The following is a 15,300-nucleotide window of genomic DNA, read 5'->3' on the forward strand; positions in this document are numbered from 1 at the left end:
ACAAGCCCCATCCATAGACCCCATCAGCTATTACTATATAGGATTAGCTGAGTTTTACTATGTAACATGAAAAAAAGAAGAGCTGGGGTAAACAGTGGTATCAACTTTATAAAGATCTCCCTTTAATGAAGTCTTTTCATCCACACCACCCCCCCAACTTTATTAATTCAGCTAATCAAAGGTATCACTACATTTACAGAGGCAAAGGAGTGGAAGTGTTTTAATGATAATACAAGTAGTTGCAGCAGACACTTCAGGCTGCTTCCATCACCATGTCCCCACCAGTGACCAGTTTCCTGGGCACTCAACGCACTGCTACTGCCCCACTTCTAGTCCAAAGGAAAAAAAAAAATAAACACCCACCAACAACCCACAAAACCCAAACAACATACCCAAACCCAACACACTGAAGCATTCCCTTTTGCTGGGAGCTCTTCGAGACGCACAGTAAAGACGGTTTTCCATTTCTCCTTCATTCAGAGTTAATAAAAAGCTGAGCAGCCATGGATGAAGATGTGTTACTGAAACCCACAGAAATGTAAAAGGTTTTAAAATTGAAACTGTTCACCTTTAAGTGGCTGTAGATAATAGCTGAGCTGCAGCCATGCTGCTTTTAATCTAACAGCACTGAGTGACAAATGATAGCCTGAGGTGGAGAGGAATGGCCTCCTGCAGAGTCTTGCTCTTTAGTAAGTTTTTAGCGTGCTTACTAATCAAATATGAAAATAAGCTTGCCATCAGCAGCACCTTTTAGTTTATGAAGGGACTTGAAATAAAACCCCACATACTTCTCATGCAGTTGAGTTAAAATTAATGAAAGGTTTTCCATCTGGAAATTATCATTTGGTGTAAACTTCTTTCTTTCTCCTTTCTTTTTATCAGAAGACCAAACATCAAAGTGTCAACAAGGGATTTTGGAAGTCTTTAACAAGCTATAGCACAGTCAAAGCTGAAAATGCTGTGTAAACTGTGGGTGTAAAGAAGTTCCTCAACCCTATCAAGGTAGCGCTCTCCAGCCCTAGCGCTTTTTGCAAGATCTGTTTTCCTCAGTGCTTCTCTTACTGCCCACTGAATCCCACAAGATTTGTCCTCAGCCTCCTATTCTCTTTCTGCCATTTTTACTAGATCTCATTTACTCCTGTGGTTTATCATCACGTTCTGGTGATGATAACTGTGCCCTCCTACTTCTGACCCAGTTCCAAGCTTATGCTCAAGACTCCCATTTCTCAGCCTCTACACTCTGCCATCTGATGATTTTTGACTTTGAATTAACCATTCAGCTCATCACACTGTCCTACAACTTAAGTGTTGTGAGTTCAATTTTTAAACATGAGTAGTATCTGATAACCATAACTACGAAACAAGACATTAAACAAAGTTTATGCAACCAAGCAAAGCATGGTTTGCAGGGGACAGCAACTTTTGTCTCACTCCTCTCAGTAGGAGGCTTCTTCAGACACTAAAAGATCATTAAAATCAGCACTGAAACTTGGTCACAGCAGAGCAATTTTGGGGTACCCCAAAAACTTGAGCCTTTATTCGGTTATGTTGATGCAGTCAATGTGGTATTTTATTGATGGGTCAACTGATTCAAAGTTGTTCCTGCAGAGAAGCAGGTGGTGCACCTTCGCTTCTCCATGAGAGAGCTGGGCTCTTTGGTTTGGTGAGAGGGGACAGTGTAGCTGCCATGCCAGAAGAAATGTGTGGGAGCTCAGGTGCAGCAAATCCTTCTCACATGCTGCCAGGGCAGGACCCCAAAGCACTCCCGGCTCGAGGAGATGCCTCACCTGCCCCGTCACATCCAGAAGGAGGAGGAAAACAACACAGGGCAATTCCCAATACACAGGGGTACGGGCACCGCAGTAGGACAGGAGGAGAAGTATTCATTGCCCTGCTCCACTAATCATTGCCTTTGGGGGTACGGGTGCCACAGTAGGACAGAAGGAGAAGCATTCATCGCCCTGCTCCACTAAGCATTGCCTTTGGCCACACACATGATCCTAATGTATGATAAATTGTACTGTCTCAGAGGACGACATGCAGCTCTTTGTCTCCAAGTATGATTTCCAAGTATTTCATGCACTTCTTCTGTTATGCAAAGGGTAAGTCAAAGCTCTGATTTATGTGAGGCTACAGCCACCGCTTTGCTTAGTGAGGGAGTTTTGGTGTGTGTTTTAGATTTCATGTGCACGTCCTGCGCACGGGACAAGCACAAAGGTGGTGACATTCAAAGGAGCATAGAAGACTTGCACTCATCTGTCATTCAGTGACAGCAGAGCTTGGACACTTGGCTTCTGCACAGCTCTGCCTATGTAGCTGTAACTTAATAAGTAGGTAGGTAGGCAGGCAGGCTATTTGGAACCCCGTGCACCTAGTTTAAATACGTAACAATAACAGAGAAAAGTTAGGGACGTAGATGGAAAAAAAATGTATTTGTCAGCTCAGCTGACAAATTCAAGAAGCTACTGCTATTTTCTACTTTTATTTATTCAGGGAAAGAAAAAAAAAGAGCATGCAGATTTAAAATAACTGAATTTGCACAATTCACAGTAAAGGAAACTCCAGTTCTTCAATGGCAAAGGCTCAGCAGTGTTCATCCTAAGTCACAGGTACACAAAGGTGACATGGACATAGACCAGACCTGGCACGCTCCAGGACATATCTCTGGCAATATTTTAACTGCTGGAGCCGAGCCTCATCCTACCAATGCTATTGAACGAAAGTTTTCATCGGAAGTCATGTTTTGCATCCTCAAAAAAAATAAATTGGCCTTGATGGACTCCACCTTTAGGTAATCAGACACTCCTAAGGGGTTTAGTTTCCAGAACCCAGTTTCCTAGCCCCCACTGAAATTCTGGTAATGGAAATATGGCATGCAGAACCTGAAACATCCAAAGCCACTGGTCTTATTAATTAAGGGCCTCCGGCTTTCAGATTTCTTTCAAAAATCAGTTTTTCCTTTAGCTCCTCCAAACCTCCCCTGTGTTACTGTTTCAGTTGCTTCAACTTCAGCTCTGCAACGCCTTTACCAGAACTGTGGGGGTATGTCTATACAGCAAGGCAGAAAAAGAAAGCCTAAATCTTTCACTAAAGCTCACACAGTTCAACTAGATGAGAAACAGTCAAAACTTTGATCAGCAGAGCCTAATTAGCATAGATGTGGCCTTCTATCCCACCCTGGCATAATCAGCAGTAAAACATGCAAAAACAAGAGGAAGAAAGGATGGACTAGGGACACAGGTTATCATCTTAAACAACTGTCTAATCATTCATAACCTTGATTCACATATATAGTAAATACATCCTCTTCCTTTTCATCAGGATGTGTTGACACCTATGGTAATTACTCCCAGAAAGTTAACTCTCTGAGGCAATATTTCTATTCTGCTTAATTGCACAAGTGCCAACTTGCAGTCTATCAGTACTGATGAGCAGTGACATCCTCCTGTCAGCCAAGTAATTTGTTGGCAGAAAATGCCACAGACACTTGCTTCTCTATCTTTCAAAGCCTCTCATGCAAACGAGGCAGAGTAATTAGCACTGACCTTTGGCTAATGCTGGTTGCCAATCAGTGGTGCTTTCCTACTCGGCTGTTGCGTTTATATATCCCCATTTAACAACCAGGAATACAAAATGCACACGTGGTGCTCACAGCAGGCAAACAGCAGCACTCACAATCTAGTCATCATCAGGGTTTAGGATATTTCCCCAGTACTGCTAGGGACTGCTATTGCAAGTGCCCAGAAGGAAAAAAAATTCATGACACTCCACACCTCATAGGATTAAAGGCAAATTTTAGACTAAAAAACAAAAAGCCCCACAAACAGAAAATAAAGTAAAATTGACAGGCAGTTTTCACTCAGAAAACTTTCAGTGAAAAAAATGCAGGCAATGGGGAGTTGCAGAAACTGTGGGCGAACTGAAGTATTACAGTCTGGTCTGGCAACGGGACTTGCTGGTCTGAGACAACCTTATGGAAAAGGTTATTTGAAGTTTCAAAACACTAAGGTTCAACAGTTAAAAGTGACCACAAAATGCTCCAATTCTATTTTCAGAACAGACTTCCCCAGGACATGGAAGGACGCAGGGGGCTGTCCAAATGAGGTACTCTGTCCATCCCCCTAGCGAGCGATCTCCCTAAACCTCCAGAGTTTATTCTGAGCTCCCCTGCTCCAGGCAAATTGGTTACAGTCTCGTTCACTGTCAAGCGAATCCAGCAGAAGATAAATCACGCTGCGTTAATCTTTTACAGTCTACATATAATACAAAAGAGCAGTAACTTGACACTTTAATCATGGTACTGTTACAAGCTGCTGTTCCCCACCACGCTGCGAGCGCCTCCCGCGCTTGGGCCTATCGTCGCAAGCCGTCCCACAGCTGTCACGGAGTGACAAATGCCATCTCTGCCTGTTTGCAAGCATAAAGATTAATATAGAAGTCAGTGGAAATTGCTGGTGCCTACCAGAACAGAGGAGGAAGCAAGTGGTTTTGGAGCTCACGTGTCCAAACATTCCCCCACCAGAGGGTTTCAGCTTGTGCTGAAGGTGTGGAAGTGCTGGCATGGGGATCACCACGATGGCATTCAGGAGCTAAAGGCTGTCTTCTCCATACACCCCAAGTACATACCCAATAGGTTCTCTCTCTAGTTCTGAGAAAGCTCAGTCCGACTCCAAATTAAAATAAAATTTGACCCTAGGAAGTCATTTGCCAGCAGGACACCTTTCTACCTCCCGCATCCATGGGGTTAAGCAACTGCATAAATTCTCTCTGGTGTTTTCAGCATCTCCAATTAGTCAAGTGTAGCAAGAGCATTTGCCCAGTAACATACACCGTCTTTCACGGATGGAGATAGAGAAAAGAGCTACTTCAGAAACCCGTAACTAATGAACTAAGTCACAAGAAAATATGTGCCTAATTATCTATCAGTGGTTTACACTTTAAAGAAGCTACCTTTGCCTCCACAATAGCAGCTATGTGTTTTGAAATCTAGGGATAACAAACTGCAACACATTCATGGGTAAGCTTTATTTGAGGAGGAGGGAAAGGAAGACTTGTATTATCCTTATTATTTAATTGCAAGTGAGGTCACATTCCTGTAGAAGATGAGTCTTGCCGAAGGCATTTCCATTAGCCAACAAGGCAGACATACAGGCTATATCTAGAAGTAAAATTGAGACAAATTCTTTAAGTCAAGTCATGCATATTTCTCTTTCTGAATTGCTCCATGGAAGAAGTCGTTCCCTTTGGACCAGACTAAATATTCTTGGACAACTTTTCTTTAGGAGGTCCTGAGCCAACAGCTTCCTCTGAAGCCAGGGAAAACTGCAGTTTCTCAACACTTTCAACTACCAGGCAAGCTTGTAGATATACGCATATGCGTGGATCATATATACATAACACACACAGAGCTGCAGGAAGATATTTGAAACAGAGTACCCTTTCATATTTACTTTACAATCAGCATGGGACACAACAAATTAACTGAACTAATCAGCTAATAGAGAGCATTAACTCTTTCAAAATCTAGATGTTGTGGTTCCTGGATTTGGGAATTGATACCAGACAGTCTTTAGTCGCCGACTGTGTTACTGATTATGTCCAATTATGGCAAAGAAAAAGGAGTCTTAAACGTTTGAGCTGGAGCAGAGAGAGAAGCGTAATTTGTGCCTTACGTTAGGCAGATCCTCTTCACTATTATAGCATTATTCAATTATTCACAATCTATTTACCATCAAGGACACAATCTGGCCACGTGCTCTGTAATATTTACCATTTCGCCAAGCTGTCTGATGCTAACACGTTCTATTAATATGGTACCAAGGGGTGACGCTGAGCGAAACTGCACTGGAGTGGTTCAAATAGCATTCAGCTCACAGACAATTTGTCAAGGTGGGAGGTTGAGTTTCAAGTCTGGAATGTAATTCAATTCGGTGTCCTGACAAGAGGCAGCATTAGTGCCTTCTGCACACAGGGTAAGCGATACTTCAAAAGCCTGCAACAGACCAGCAATGTGATTATCCCACACATCCTCCACAAAGAACGTCTCTGTGTTTTAGCACCACAAAACTGCTCTTTCTTTTTGCCAAGATAATTAACTGTGTGATCTTTTTACTTATCACTGTGTCTGGCATCCATAGTACTGACACATACATGGCATTCAGCATAAAACAGAAAACACTCCCTTGCTTACAGGAGGGATTTGTGCAAAGTGTTCCTTTAAAGCAACAACGTGTGTCACTGCTTTGCCACTACACTCACCTCTTTCCCCCAACCCCAAGTTAAAAAAAAAAAAAAGTCAACTGATATCAACTCACAAAAGACAACTTCTAATTCAACAAAAGGTTTGCAGCTACCAGGTAGTTGCAAAGTAGGCCGAGACCATCACTCTCCATGCTGAGGATAGTATCTAAGACGCCTCTAATCCCTCACCTGTCCCTAAGCATAAAATTCTTTCCCTCTCTCCCATCATATACATCTTTGATTTAAGAACTACCTTCACAGTATGTTAGCCCAGCAACTACCTGCCCAGAAAAGGGTGGTAAAAGGAAGCCTGGAAGGGAAGGCAGTTCTATTTCCACCATGCAAATAATATATGTTACAGGGAATTTTATCACTTTTTTTAAAAGGACTCATACCATAAAGTGATACAGCCATCATACCTGTAAGTCTTATGGATTATAGTGTATTTCATAAAAGCAGAAACCATCAGGTCTAGGTAACACTAAGAAGAGCCAAGCATCCATCCTAAGGCTTATCTTGTTCAGGGCTTACAGGGGCACAGCAAGTCTAATGAAAACAAATTTAAATCTCCCTACCCTCAACAGTTCAGGAAGCAAAATACCACATGGATTGGGCCAGAAAGAGAGGGTCAGTGAGACACAGGAGGGAAAGAGAGACACAGGAAAGCACTGATTTCTTGGCCACCCTCCTGAGGCTGAAAGGCTGGCGAGCGGGTCCCCAGCTCGGTGCCCCCATGCCCATACCTGCTCTGGGTGACTGGGGAGACCATTTCCCAGAGTCACCGCTCCCCCTCACGGCACAATGGGGGGCTCTGCACCCACACAGGGCTGCCCGCTGCCTCCCAAGGTGACAGCAGGACACGGCTGGGGGATTAGTGCCAGGGGGAGCAGCGCAGCAAAGCAGAGACCACAAAGCAGCAGGGGACAGAGGGGTAACAACGGCAGAGGAAGCCCACATTCAGCAAAAGAAGGGACAAGGAAAAATAAAGTGTGAGAGGCTGCTCTCTGCACTGCTTCATATTTAAGTCTAACAGGATCACCATCACAAAAGCAGAACATGATTTTATCAGCATTCCCATAGCATGGCGCAAGACTTAAGCTAGAAGCAGGAGGGGTCTCTAAGTGCTTTGACCAGAGCATAGGAAAGGCTACATGGGGATTTTTAAATCCCCATCAAAGCCCCAATTCCTAGAAGCCATAGCACTTACTGGGTGTTAAACCACATGATGAGGATCAGCCATCACAAGCTTTAACATGCATGTGTCTACACAGTTTCCTTCAAGCAAGCATGCCAAACACAGCAACAAGCCTTTCACTCTCCAACAGTAGATGCTACTAAAACATAAGCTACGATAACTTGTTTGTAAAATATACATACATGCAGCAGGCAGAGAGCAGGGCAGATCAGAACCACGGGGATCCATGGACAAGCCTGCCACCTGTCCAGGCAGGCAGGGACATGCAAGAGCAGGGGCACAAAGGAAGGCTGCCACCACTCCTGGTTTCAGTCCAGCAGCTTTCACTTCTCAAGTCACAAAGAAATCTCTGCATGACCCCAAGGCAAGGGCAGGCACAGCAGAGCTCCCAGCCCATGCAGTATCCCAAGGTCACAGGGCCAGGCACCCACACCCAGGAGCTCCCCATGGAGATGGGTTCCCCCACACACCTCAGGGGCTTCCAGCTCACCTGCAGCACAGCAACCATGTCAGGAAACCCACCTCTCAGCTGCCACATCACAGCCTCTCAAGCCAGATTTTAACCTGTGATAGCCTACAAACTAACCCATACCATCTGCCACAAGGCAGCTCCAGGTTCATCAACTAGGACAATATCAGAGGTTATTTTACCTTTTGTCAGCCAGCAGAGAGCAGGCCTCAGGAAGTCATGGTGTACTTGATCATCAGTGAGAGCCAGACACACTTGCCTCATGGTGCTTTAAGTATGCACAGCTGTGACAGGGGAACCTCCATTTACACCCATGCAAAGAAGCTGCCTTCAGATTATATAGTATTTTAAACAGGTGCTGAGGACTATACATGATAAAAGGCCATAAAAAATGGGCCCATTAACCCCAGGAGTGCTTTTTTTTTTTCTTTGTAACTGTTTTTAATTGATTCTGCAAGATAGAAAGCCCGAGTAACCTATTAATCCCAATATAAGTTTTTCCCTGAGTAAAAGTTTGGAATAGATCTGCTTTTATCCAAATTTGTCCCCTGTGTAATTCTGTGGAAGACAATCAAGTTACAGCATGGGAAAATATACACTTTTAAATCTAAATGCAAGCTCTCTTTATTATTCACTGCAGATGGATGCAGGCGTAAGTAGTGGCTACTGATACCATTTAAAAACTCAGCTACACAGCTTCCCCTAAAGATATGTCGATGCTAAAAGGAAAAGGTTGAAGCTGCGCAGGTCAAATGTTAAACTCATAACAACAGAAACAGAGGTTCCTGTGACAGTAGGGCAAGTTTCTGGTTGCTTGGGTCTCCAGCGTTGCTCCCTGATGACCATGGGGTCCATGACAAGGGAATCCCGAGCACTTCGTGCACCAGGGAATATCCATCTAGATGACTGGGAGGTGCGTTTTGGGCCCCTGGGCATATGACATATTTCTCTCTCACGCATCAGTACATGAAACCACTCCTTCTGTATCAGATGATAATTTCCTAAGCATTTTCTGGAAGGAGGTAAATCCCTTGACCACCTTGGAATAAATCTGCAAGTCATTAGGCATCTCGAGGGGACACGGGGCTCCAGCTGTGCCAGGCTGGAAGGCAGCACTCTTTCTGAGCCTGGAGTAGCAAGAAAGGGGACAGGCATCTTTCTACTTAAGCCTCAAAAACCAAGATACAAGCACAATACAATTTGATCATCTTTCATTTTTGTTTTTGTTTGGTTGCAGCCCAGTTAGTTTTGATTTGATTTGTTGCGTGTTTTTCACTCTCATCAGTTAACAGGAATTAAACCAAAGGGAAGGCCCCATGCGTTTGATCAACCCACCCACACAGTTTTATAAACATCCAGTGAATCTACATGTGGTATCACTCAGTTAATAAATAGAAGCTCATGCTTTCACCATCCCCGTCGCTGTGCAGTGTCCTGAAAGGTGGTGTAGTGCACCAGCTCCTCTCAGACAAGAAACAGGATGCTGGTTTTCACTGAGAAACCGCAGCTAATGTAGAATTGGAGTTGGGATTGCAGAGATCCAAAATAGGGATTTCACAACACCTTCAGAGGCACATCTGCAAATCTGAGCATGCTACAGATGATGCAGCAGTGTTTCTGGTGGGCTTCCGCTCGCCTGTTTCAGAGGCCACTTTCCACCCCAGAGAGGCTTCCGCTCGCCTCTCTGTTTCAGAGGCCACTTTCCACCCCAGAGCCACCGCACCATAAAGGAGTCGTGTCCTTTTTGTCAGCAAAATCCTGAAGAGCAAAGGAGCTCAAGGCTATATGGGAAATGTTTTGCCTCTGGATAGGTTTTATACTGTAGCTCATGAAATTGCTTGTATGGAGAAAAAGAAAAGGGTCAGGGCATGACATTGAAGTTTGCACAGGCAACACAAACCTCTTCATGCCCTTCTTTCCAACAAGAGGGTTTAACAAGACCAACCTTTCGCTGTACACCGTAGCCAGGAGAGAACAAAATTCTCAGCTTTGTGGCTGTGTCTCCCTATGACGCCCAGCTAAAAACACCTATCAATCAGTTTTATTGTGTTTGTTAGCTGACCTGTTAATGAATTCTTTAAAAATGTCAGTCCTCCACTGGCTGCACCTGCACTGCTCAATGCATCGAGCCCTGGTACTGCTCGGCTCTCATGGTGCCGGCTGCACGTTGCCTTGCTCTGGGGCCCGTTTGGTGGTCCGATGGCAAAATTGTTATTTTATGTATGTGTCTACTTTTTTTTTCATTCAGGGTGAGGGAGGGAAAGGGAGGGCTGTGCTGAAGTCCATCAGGAAGGTGATTTCATACCATGAAATGGAGGGTACAGGAGGTGTGTGGGAGCACTCAGCTGGCTTTGATACCTGCAGAATGGTGTGGTGCACCGGCAAACGGATTTGGTGAGACCTCATCCTGCCAAAGACCCTAAGATTAGCTGTCTTCAGAAACACACCCAAAATCTGTTTTAGATGAATGAGCTCGTTTGCTCCAAAAATGAGTCCATGAGTGAAGAAGAAAATGATGGAACTCAGCATAAATCTAGTATACATCTACTCATTTTCTTTAATTTCCCAGCACCCACATTGCAGGGCATAGATGTTCACATGGGTACAAATGAAGATTAAACATAGCATATGGTACTGGATAGATCTAAGAGAGCTTGTGTCCTCTTTATATTCCTGTCGCACCACCTTGCAGGTGCATGGTTTTCAGCAGGATTGCTTGCAATGCCCTTGAGAAAACACCTTCTCATTAGAAAATGCTGATTTGTGGAAATTCCAATATTCTATGAAAATTCTAAAAATATTTATCCCCAAAGCAAGGTGATAAGCAGCTAATAAATTTACAGATGTCCCCACCTCAGTTTCTCTGCTATGAGTAGTGCCTCAGAGAGGAAAGCCAGGGATTTGAGGGAGCACAGGAAGTCATATAAACTCCAGCTACACATCTGGCTTGAGCCTGGGCTCCTGGAAATTTCCAGTTTCTTGGCAGGTGGGCATGGACACAGTCACTCTCCTCCTTTGGGCATCTGGGAGTCCTGCACGGTGGCAGGCATCTCAGCAGGGCTTTTCAAGTCTTCAGCAGGGCTGGAAATCCCACTTTTTCTGGCCTCCTCAGGGTTTTATGCTCCATGGACCAGAAATCCACCGAGGCCTTGGGAATCAGGATTGTCCAAAAAATCCTGCAAAGGTAATGCTGTGGAGTCCACAGCCAGATGTGCTCTGTGCTGCCCAGCCCTTTGGCTTTAGCAGCATCCTTGGTGGGGTGGATGCTCCCTCCAGCTGCGTATCCTGCAGTGCACTGGGCACCGCTTGGCTCTATCCAGAGGACAACTTCTGCTTTCTGCCCATGGCCACAAGACATGTGGCCTCCTTCCAACCTAACAACCACTTCAGGTTATCTGGATGGCAACTTTCAGGCTTTGGAGATGCCGTCACACCTAATTTTGACATGTTTTGAACTGCTGCTTTAACATAAGCTATCTAAAATGGTGCTTAACAACCATATACGAAGAAAATTAATACGTATCTGAGGTGTGAGTGTTGTATATTGATGGCATTCAATGCATCAGATTTTCTCTGCTGATAACTGCCATCAAGAGTATCACATACTTTGTAAGGCTATATCCACTAAAGAGGTCCTGTTTCTAACTGGGGGGAAAAAAACCCCAAACAAACACATGGTGTATTTTTAACTTCCTGGGTTGCTGTTGTGATGTCTGAATTATCATTAAAATCTACTCTGAGTTCCCAGATGCAGGCAGAGGCATTTGTTTCAAAACAGGACAACCAGACTGACTCAAACACTTTCTGTTTTTCTGTTTTTTTCAGGATTTTTTTTTTTTGTTACTAAACATTTTTTTTTTCATGCAAATGTCAGAAGTTCACAGAAATAGGTAGTGTCTCCAGCCCAGGCTGGAGGAATTAGTCCTACAAACAGATGTGGATTAAGCCAGGCTAGGGGACTGAGCTAAGTTCTAGGTGAACACAGCAAGGTACAGAGCCCAACGTTACAGCACTATAATGAGATTATAATGGGTATTGTAACTACCTGGTTTTGAAGGCTGATGTCTTTCAGCCCAGTGAAGGGCTAAGAGTAGATACAAATGGACTACTCTTCCAAAGATAAGCCATCAATTACGTCCTGTTGCTCTGCCAAGGAGCAAACACCAAAGTATGGTGTTTTATAACATTTATAACAAAGTTTTATATAATTTATGTGATTTTATTCAACAGCATGCTCCCAATAACATCAAACAGGGACTTCCCACAGGAACCTGAGTTATGCTAATATGCACCTTTGCATGGGACTGCAGCTGAAAATATACCAAGAAAGCAAACACCTAGAAAAGCCGATGGAGCGGCAGCCTCTGGGAGCCCATCATCGTGCTCCCGGCCCCAGACCCTCTGGCAGCCCTTGAGTTTCCCACCGGGGAGAGGGCGGTCGGTCCCTGCTCGGGCCCGTGGGTCCTCACCCACACGCTGCTCCCACAGCCAGGCTGCCGAGGGGTGGCTCAGCGTGAGCCTGGCTTGTCCTGTGGCGGGCCTTGGTGGTTGGCATTATTTTCTGCCCTGTTTCTTCAGCTGGCTCATACCACATGCACCATCACAATAATACTAATAACTAGTAAAACTAGTCCTGTCCAAGGACAGGTTTCAGAGCCAGATGCGCTAGGGCCTGCACTTCACCTATGGTGAGACTTGGAATTTGAAAAATGCTGGTAGCAAAGAACCCGTCATTGCCTCTTTTTTAGTGTGTTGTCCCTTTTCGTGTCACCACTGTGAATCATGGTCTTATAATAAAAAGAAGCTATATTATGAGTACATGGAGCCAGTGATTTGAAGCTTTAATTGCTATCATCCTCTCCCTTAATTAACTCAAGAAAAAGAAAGGTTACGGTGAGTGGGGAGGTGAAAAGTCTTTTCTCAAGCCACAGGACTCTTTCTTCAAGCTTTTGGTCATCATCGATACACACTGTAGTGACACAGGTCCTCGTGAGGCTACATTAAATGATCTTTAACAGGATGTTCTCTAAACACAAATTCAGCAAAAACCAGCGCACTCAGCAAACAATATAAAAATACAGTGTTTGCCAGTACCTGACGAAATGTGTGTGAAATTATTAGAGCTGCAAAAACATTTATTTCCACTTACAGAGCAAAATCTTGCCAACAAAATCAAGTTGTTTGATTGATTTTAGTTTTTATTAAGTCATCCAGGCCTGCAACAGCCATAGTCACCATGTTAAAATCTACTGCAATTTCATTTATTAAACATCATTAAAAAAAAATCATACAAGCAGATGCCATACTCTTAAATTTCTTGAAGCTACAATTGACTTGTAATAAAATCCCCCAGTGCATTACAAAACAGGGCTGTCAAGTCATAACAGCTCTATTACAGCTTCTGCTTCAGTCTCTGCTAGTCTTTGTACAGACTGCCAAAAATTTCACCTACCCAAGGGAAGTTATATTCAACAACAGAGAAGAGGAAACTGTGCTCTGTTGAGTTGTTCTCTCGCTGAACAGATTGCACAGGTTGCTCTCTCGTTACTAAAATGGTGAGGGTGGAGGGCTGAGGGAAAGTGAGAGAAAAGCTACGGACTGATGGGCAGCAGGAGAGCAATGTGCAATTTTGGTTTTCCCCCCACTTTGCGACTCTCATAGCATGTCAGTATTTTGTGACAATAACAATGCGAAGCAGAGCAGCCTGGTGGCAGAAGGACCATACCGGGTGGGAATCAGCCCTGATTCAGGCATCAGTAATATTAATGTCCACCTGAGACACTTCCAGCAAGTATTGTCATCTGTCTGTGCCCGGCATACCAGCGAAATGGGAATGACAATATTTGTCTTTCAGTCCAAAGACTTTTCAAGAGTAGGGGTTGGAAGAGCTGTGTGACTATGGGTGAACCATGCAGTCTGAAGCTGAAAAGACCAAGAGGCTTTCTGCCTCGGGCCATGCCTCAGCTACACCAAATGATTTCTGTGAGATCCCAGTCTATTGCTTTCTTAAAAGACTTCAGTGACAAAGGTTTCATAACTGCTTTTGCTGCTGATTTTGAAGCATAGCTAGCATCCAAGTGAAAATTTCTGAATTATTCAACAGCTACATCCATCCCTGTATTTGTTTTTCTGTTTGCTGTGATTTAATCATTCCCACCCTCTGTACAAAGCTGACTTAAGGCACGTTAAGCAGTTTGAACAGAAGGAAGAAAATTTCCAGTTGTTAAGTTACAAAGTAGGCCCGAGACCTTCCAAAATGCAATGACAAAACCAACGAGAACCAAAGCTACTGAGGTATTTAACAAAATCCGTGCTGCTACCTTGGCTCTCCTCTGTTGCCGAGGCACAACAACCGATATACACAGAGAATTAAATTTAATGAGATTCAAATGATGAGGATTTTCTTTAATAAAGTGCCCCAGCGAGGACTGGGGAGTTGTTGCGCCAGGTGCTGGTAACCCACAGGGAAGCCTGACACTGAGCTCCCGAGTTCGCAGCCTGAATGAAGCCGTCTCCCTCGCCGCCACCCCCTGCAGCTGCTGCTTTGGGCCCTTCTGCAGCTGGGAAGCAGGCCTGGAAATCCCAGCTCCAACTGTGAAATTGTGGCCTTCAGACAGACCCCCCGGAGTCTGTGGCACTGCGGTGCGTGATGCCATGAACACGGTGGCTGGGACTCATAACCAACTAGCAGGAGCCTGCACCTTTGGCTGAGCCGAACCCATGACACGCATTGGTGTGTCTGCCCCAGGAAGTTCGAAACAAAGAAAAATAAATAAAAAAAAAAATTAACAGGGCTTTTTTCTTTCTTTCTTTTTTTACCTCTGAGGGTTGGATAAAGTGTGCATGGTCTAAAAAGAAAAATATGTGCACATTACTCTAAGCTTATAATGGTAGCAATAAGTCTCAGGGGTGTTTCTCCAAGTCACAGTTGGACTTTTACAATATGCAGAACCCACTTTTAAGACATCTCACTCTACTTTCTCACAAATGCAAAGTGCTAGGCAATTATTGCAAGGTTGGAAATGCCACAACCCTTAAACGACACAAGAGTTGATATATTTTTCTTCCAAGAATCTTACACTCTTATGCTCGGCAAAGAGATTTATAATACACCGTTCCCATTCCACATGCAAGACCCTGCACAGCATCTCTGGAGAGAGCGGTAACTTTAGCCCTGTGTCCACACTCGGCTAAGGCTAAATGAAGGAAACAGGAATGCTTCCCCTGAGTCCTCTACTTCTGCCTCTGATTTTACTGAGCTTGGTATTTCAGGTACTCAACCAGACCTTTTTTTTCTCACCCTCCCTTTGGAAAATTAATCAGTTCTTCACAAACTGTAGGTGAAATTTCTGACAACTCTCCTGAGCTTTTTCAGATTCTTTTGTGCTGGAAGATA

Source organism: Aptenodytes forsteri, unplaced genomic scaffold (genome assembly GCF_000699145.1).
Source record: "Aptenodytes forsteri isolate BGI_AS27 unplaced genomic scaffold, ASM69914v1 Scaffold287, whole genome shotgun sequence".
NCBI classification, from domain to species: domain Eukaryota; kingdom Metazoa; phylum Chordata; class Aves; order Sphenisciformes; family Spheniscidae; genus Aptenodytes; species Aptenodytes forsteri.